At 32.6% G+C, this 7,135-nt stretch overlaps 1 protein-coding gene across 1 annotated transcript in view; it reads left to right on the top strand.

Moving 5' to 3' along the window:
• The first annotated feature begins 995 nt into the window (after positions 1 to 995).
• PH4alphaEFB (prolyl 4-hydroxylase subunit alpha-1) overlaps positions 996 to 7,135 on the top strand; it is a 97,864-nt gene continuing 91,724 nt past the window's right edge. Inside the window, exon 1 of the mRNA XM_065515204.1 lies at positions 996 to 1,321. The gene's annotated coding sequence lies outside the window, so the exon portion shown is untranslated. The remainder of the gene's footprint in view (positions 1,322 to 7,135) is intronic.

The following is a 7,135-nucleotide window of genomic DNA, read 5'->3' as shown; positions in this document are numbered from 1 at the left end:
TGAAAAAATTGTATGAAATTGTTTTTGTTTTTAGTTTACTTTTTGTTTTTACTCAGAGCATTCGTATTGCGTATGTATTAGTGAGAATAACATAACTACCCCGGGGTAGTGTTTGGTCACCAACGATCTACACAGAGTTGAAATCTAAATCTAAAGTGGCTTAATTCTAATTCAACTGCTTAATAATTTTTGGATTTCCCTAGCTGTTGATAGGAATTAGATGCCATTCGCAAATATGAACAATCTTGCAAAAGTGAACTGGCCTGATTTTAATTGGTTCATATTATCGCGAGTGCACTGTACAAGCATCAAGTACTTCCATTGAAATAAATAAATTTAAATAATAATGTACAAATAAACATACTCGGGTACCGGGGTACCCTTGTCAGGAATCCGCGTGTGTAAATGTTATCAGTACGGCAGGATTAAAGTATAAGTACCATAAATGAATAACTTTATTACGGGAGCTAGGTGACATTTTATAAAATTATCTTCAATATTTCGAAATTTTTTTGACAATATCCAAACAGTTATTCACATAGGTTATAAAAATGATCATTTAAGTATTCTAAATAATATGAATAAATATTAAAATAAAAGAGTGGCTAGACAAACTTGGTATTTGAGTGTGTAAAATCTTTGATTGAGTCAAAATTTGTGTATAAAGAATTATGAATGATTTCATAGATAACCAAAGTGGTTTGTGTATTTGCTATAAAATCATAGACACACCCTAGCACAAACGACAACCATTCACAATAGTATTAAAATTTACTAAACATTTAAATGAGACTGAGAGTTTCACTAATAAACCGCTATGCTCAGCAATAAATACAAATCAAAGTATCGAAAGTATGGAAAAATACAACAAGATAGATACAGATACACATTAATAAAGAAACAAAACAACAAAGTCTTGCAAAGCATTCAAAAGAGTGAGTGTAAGTGAGTGAATAACTGTGAATGATGGGGGATTTATTTATGTAGTTTTTTTCGTTGAGTGTGTGTATTTATCTACATAAAGCAAATAATGAAATAACATCAGTATACAACTGTTATTCTTAAAGCGCGGACGCAGAATTTTGGAGGTAGTGAAGTGAGAAAAATACGAAAAACAACAAAAATAATACAAAATAAATAGAAATTAGTGGATAAAAGAAACAAAAAAAATATCTGAAAGAAAAAAGGATTTATGAATAAAAATCCTTAAGTGTTATTTATATGTTTATTTAATAAATTGGATGGAATAAAACAAAAAGAAAAAAATTCACCTCAATACAATTTAACAAGAACTGGGTGCCAACAAAATTATTACTGTAAAGTGAGTGCATTTCCAATAATTTAAATAAAGTGCATGTATGTTTTTTTTAATGTATGAAGACATTTTAAAAAAGTATTTGTTAAAAGAAATAAATTAAAGACGACAAACGTGCGTATCCAAAGAGCAGCAAACAATTTAATTTGTCTCAAAACATTGTTATTATTGTCTTGCCTGCCTGACTTTTTGCTGGTTGTCTCTAAGCAAAACATTTATTTTTATTGTTTTTGCATCATATTCATTCATACATTTATTTATTTTGTTTTTATTACATTTTTTGTTTATGTTCTTTCTCTTATGCGCATTTTGCCTCGTTCTTGTTGTTGTTGTTTTTAGTGTAAAGAAAATCGAATGAAAAAGAAAATAACAAAAACACACGCATACTCATCCATCCATGCAAACACACATCAATTTGTACAAAGAATATTCTCATTGAAAATAAAAATTACTGGAGATTTGTTTAGTTTTTCTTTAATAATTAAAAATAACTCTTGGGTTCCTATTAAAAATTCTTCTAAATAAATTATAATTAATATTTAGTAAGTACAACTATTAAATAAAGTTTTAAAATTCTTTATAAGAATCCAAAAACGACACATCGATACAATAGGAAGAGAATTTCTTATGAAAAAAAATCTATTAGAATTTCTAATCGTTTTTAAACGACCATTTCTTATTGAATGCCTAAGTGTGATAACAAGAAAATGAAGCCGTATAAATTTTGATTTAAATTCTTATCTTTTTTTCCATTAAAAGCCGGCATTGATTTGTTTAGTTTTTTTTATACAGACTCTTTCTTGTTCTTCTTTTAGTTTTAAAAAACCGGGTCAAATTTCAAACAAACTACGAAAATTCTCGAAATGTGTTTAATTTATTATTATTTTTTTTATATTTTTTGTTTTCTAATGCCCCCATCCCATATGTAGTCCATTATTTTCCATGTGTATGTTGTTTTCATATAAATATTTTTAGTTTTTAATTTAGTGTACACGTCATTTTTTTTTTGTTGAAATTTTCTTAGGTCAATGATTGCCATTGTTGTTGCTGTTTTAATCAGTAGTGGACGCAGCGACATTATTATCAATAATTTTTCTACATGATTCTAAAACAAACTACATCCAGCAGCATCATAACACACAAGTACACTAATGGGAATTAGAATATTGTTTCTAGAGTTTTCTTCCTATGGTTTTTTAAAAGTGCTTTAAAAGAATTGTATTAAAATTCTTCAAGATCTTTGAAATTATCTTAAGAACCTATGTAATGTTGCATATTGATTTAGAATATTATCATATCTTAGAAAAGTTTAGTAGCAGTGGTGATTCTGATATCTAAAAACCATTGTACGAGTTATTTCTAAAATGAAATATCTCCAAATCATTGTGGGTTGATTAAATCTTTGTTGTCTTCGATTCATTCTCGAAAATATGTTATTGCACTTCTTGGTAATTTTTTGGTTCTACGCAACGGAATGACCCGAGTTCACTCGGCCAAGGGCTGTCAACTCAGCAACCACTACTGTTACAACAACAACAACTTGACATTAGGGTACTATAAATCAATAGTTCGAATAATCCACTTTTTGATGTAAAGACATTTCACGAATAGTTAAATTCGAAAAGTCGACTATTCAAAAATTTAAAAAAGTCGAAAGTTCGAAAAGTCGACTTTTTAGTTTAATTTTTAGTTTGATTTTAGTGTGCTGGTATGGTATACCATACCTTACTTCCTTACTGTAGGATCCATGCAGTGCTTTTAGCTAAAATTTTGTTAATGAACTCCTTCGCAACCGGTAAAAGGTGCCTTTAGACGATAAGACTTAACGAAAAAATGGAGTTATCTAATTTTTCCATACGACCAAAGATATAAATATAAATCCAAAATTGGCAGAATTATGCAACAAATGCCTTTGCTGGTCTGTTTGATTTCGTTACAGCCTTACCTAAATAAAATGGCTTCCCTAAACGAGAGTGTCAATGCTTTGCCAATAATATTAGGTTTACAATTTTAGTTTGGATTTACAAAGTAAAGAATAAATAAAGAAAACAATCGAAATTGGATTTTCCATTCAAGTTATATGGTCATGACAAACATTACTCAACGCTATTATTTAGGTATGGCTGTACAGGAGTTTTTACAGAATAAAAGTAAATTAAATATGTACTAATCGAATTTGCAAAACGTAAAGTCGTGAAGATAAGCAGTTACTTTTTGCGGCATCTGGTGTATCAATCGTATGACAAACTGTTTTGACTGAGACCTACTACCATGAGTCTCTTCATGAAACTAAAACGTCTTTCATTAGGCGCTTCCTATTTTTAAATTTAAATAAACAAATTGTGTGTGGGATATCATCGAAATTTTTTCTTCGAAATGTCAAATTTTCTTCCGAAATGTCGAATTTTCCATGAATCTGGCGCATTAATCAGGCTGAATTTTATCGATGGATTATGTTAGTTTTGGGGGCTGATGTGGTAAGTGGCTTATTCGCATAGACCTGCGACTTAAGTAAACCCTACAAGTAAATGTCGAACGAGGTCAAATCGTATGATATCAGTGTCCAGTTCACATCACCTGAGATTAACATGCCCTCAAATCGCATGAGCTGTGTGGCATGTCGTTGGTGTCGATATCATTCAATTTAGACCAAAAGAAGTTGGTATTCGTCGACCATTTTGTTTGTTGAAGTACCCATTTATCCAGAAATGGGCCTCATCGAGTAAAATGGATGAAGCCCGAAGAACAACCATTTTGATAAAACAATTCTATTCAGATAAAGCTTCAACAATTTGCTATCATCTCTCAAATTCTTATTTGGTGTCTACTCGACATCCAGATTGGTACATGAATGCCGGCTATCTCTTAGCGAGATGGCGAGATATTCTAACCTGGAGTTATTCTGGGTGCCGGGTCACTCTGGTGTACCTGGCAATGCTATTGCGGATGAACTGGCCATAAGAGGCTCACGTCTACAATGTGATGAGAACGATCTTCTGGACGGTTTACCGCTATCCTGCTGTAAATCACTCATACAGCGTAAATTATTTGAGGTTACTCTGCTCAGCTGGTCTAATCTAACAAATTGCTCGATATCGAGGCTCACTTGGCCCATTCTTTACCATCATAGGTCAACATCCCTCACGGGGCAATCACGGGCTAGACTGCGAGCTCTGATGTCAGTGCTTACTAAGCACAGCTTTATTGGTACGCATGCTAGGAGACTGAACACTCCATACAACAACTTTTGTAGAAGTTGCCATGATAAAGACGACGAGGAAACGGTTGAACATCTCCTCTATCTTTGTCCTGCTCTATCGAGTGTTCGGACTACGACAATAAGCAGTCCTTTTTTGCATGGCCTAGCGGATGTATCTACTGTGGATGTCAGGAAGATAGATTATTTTAATCGTGCGTCAGGTTGGTACGGCACTGAACCCAATTCTGACATGTGAATGACCTCTTGAGGACCTGAGCATGATCCTTTGGGTATCACAAAGGGACTAATTTATGGACCCAAGCTGATATTGCCTGCCTTCATAACCTAACCTAACTGGCAAAGTTCGGTCCCTATTGGAGGATCCTCTACTAGATGGAAGCAAGTGACTCGATTCAAGAGTAACAACCATGTGGTAAAACTGACTTTCTGCTCCAGATAACGTTTATTTTGGTTCAGATTCAACAATATTCAGCTTCTTCCGGAAATGAGTAGATCAGTCCAAGCAGGTTGGGTTTCCTTAAATTCGCTTCTATTGGAACCGTTTTATTTCAAGTCATCCAACAAATTCAATCGATTGTCATTTTGGTAATTCTATGTTTCGACAAGTGTCACATTATAAACATATTTCCAAACTGACCTATACATGATGAACACATTATTTCCCACTATTAGGAAAATGTATACACTTGTTGTTCAGATATTGCTCCTAAATTTATAAAAAGAAAATAATTTAAATATACATATTAAAAATGTATTATTTCTACCTGTTTTGTTTAGATTCTATAACAAAGCATTGTCTGGACCTATTCAAATGATCACTGCTGCATATTACCATTGTGTACCCTACAACCACATGCAGTCATCATATGTATAAATACAAATGTAGACAATAGCAGATTGTTGTTTTGTCATTAAAAAGATTTTAAGGTCAGTAACCAGTTGACAATGTGGACACACACAAATGCAACACACACTTAATCTTAAACAATAATTTAGAACTAAAGATGTTGCTATGAAAGTCCTCTTAATTTTAAATGTTCTTTTTCTGTCTTGTAATACTACAAAAGGAAACCTGAATTGTAAAAGAATTTATTTTTATGAAAGGTGTGTGTTTTCAACAAGTCTTCCTTTGTTTTGATTTTATTTTCTTGTATATAATCAATTGTTTTATTTGTTAAGCAATAAAATAGTTGATTTATGTATTTTAAATGTCAATTAATAAAAGGGTTTAGGTGACATCAAATTTCAGAGTTCTGGAATGACATTTAATTACATTTGTATGTATAAACAAAAAGGAACTGAGATTCTTTTTGGAAAAAAAAAACACTAAACTATTCCACTGATTAACGTAATTTAAGCTTCAATCAGTAGAGAAACAATCCTGCCTTCAAAATTTGTTTTACTTTCGGATTTATTTCCAACGATACTTGTTTCTTAGGTCTCTGATTTCCTATTCAATTTGGTTCAAATTTACTTTTAAACAATCAACTGATATGATCTCTTTTCATATGTAAGTTATGCGACTAGTATGTAACAATTGGCACAAACCTATCGAACAATAGTCCAACAAAAATCCAAACACGTTTCTACTATGGCGACCTCCGAAGCGAATAAAGTCTGTTCTCGGTTCGTTCTCAACAGCGGAACCTGCCAATAAAAAGAGATAATCCCTAGAGCAAAGCTTAAAAAACGCTTCTGGTAGACTGATTATATTCCACTCATGATGTTCCCCAGGGTCAGTACATCATATTTTGAAAAACCACAGAGAGATTTTACTTTGATTGACCTTTATTGGGTACTGGAAGTCATATGTCCACAAAGAATTCACTAATAATATCTCGCAATTTAAGACCGTGAAAAAGCAGTCATGTTAGTCATATTTATAATGTGATTGCTAAACTTGCAACCAATATGACAAGCCTTATATGTTTGTTGGTGATCTCTGAGAAGTAGATTGACCAAGTTCGTGATATTGGCACATCCATCTGTATGCATGAAACAGACTGCGTTAGAAAATAATCCATTTCGAATTAAATCAGCATAAGACCAAGAGTTATATGAAGATAATCTGCTGGAAAAGAGGTCTTATGATTCTCAATCTGGGACGGTAGTTTACAAATCAGTCTTTCCACAGTTAGATTCAAGCTGTACTGGAGACAGAGAGTCTATACATTTTGCTTCTTAATGGGGTATAAATAATTGATCTGATCCACATTTATAACTCAGGCATTTATCAAATTTATAATGTATACAGTAGATCTACATTTGCGGAAAACTGTAAGATTCCAGTGTTCCAAACATTGTATTAAGAGACACTCAAAATTTGGCAAGACTCATATATTTGATGGTGAACTCTGAGAATTAGGTTGTCCAAGGTTGTGTAATTGGCACCCATGCGTATGCATGAAACAGACTGCTTTAGAAATGAATACACTTTGAAACCCAGATGTAATTAAAGCAGAAAAGGAGAATAATACCAGGAATTATTGAAAGATAATCTCCTGTAAAAGAGGATTTATGTTTTCTTAAAGGAAGATCGCTGTTAGTCATATTAATCATGTAATTGCTAATCTTGCAACCAATCTCGGACGGGAGTTTAC

The sequence above is a fragment of the Calliphora vicina genome, chromosome 1, assembly GCF_958450345.1.
Source record: "Calliphora vicina chromosome 1, idCalVici1.1, whole genome shotgun sequence".
Lineage (NCBI taxonomy): Eukaryota > Metazoa > Arthropoda > Insecta > Diptera > Calliphoridae > Calliphora > Calliphora vicina.
This window is presented reverse-complemented; position numbering and strand designations above follow the sequence as displayed.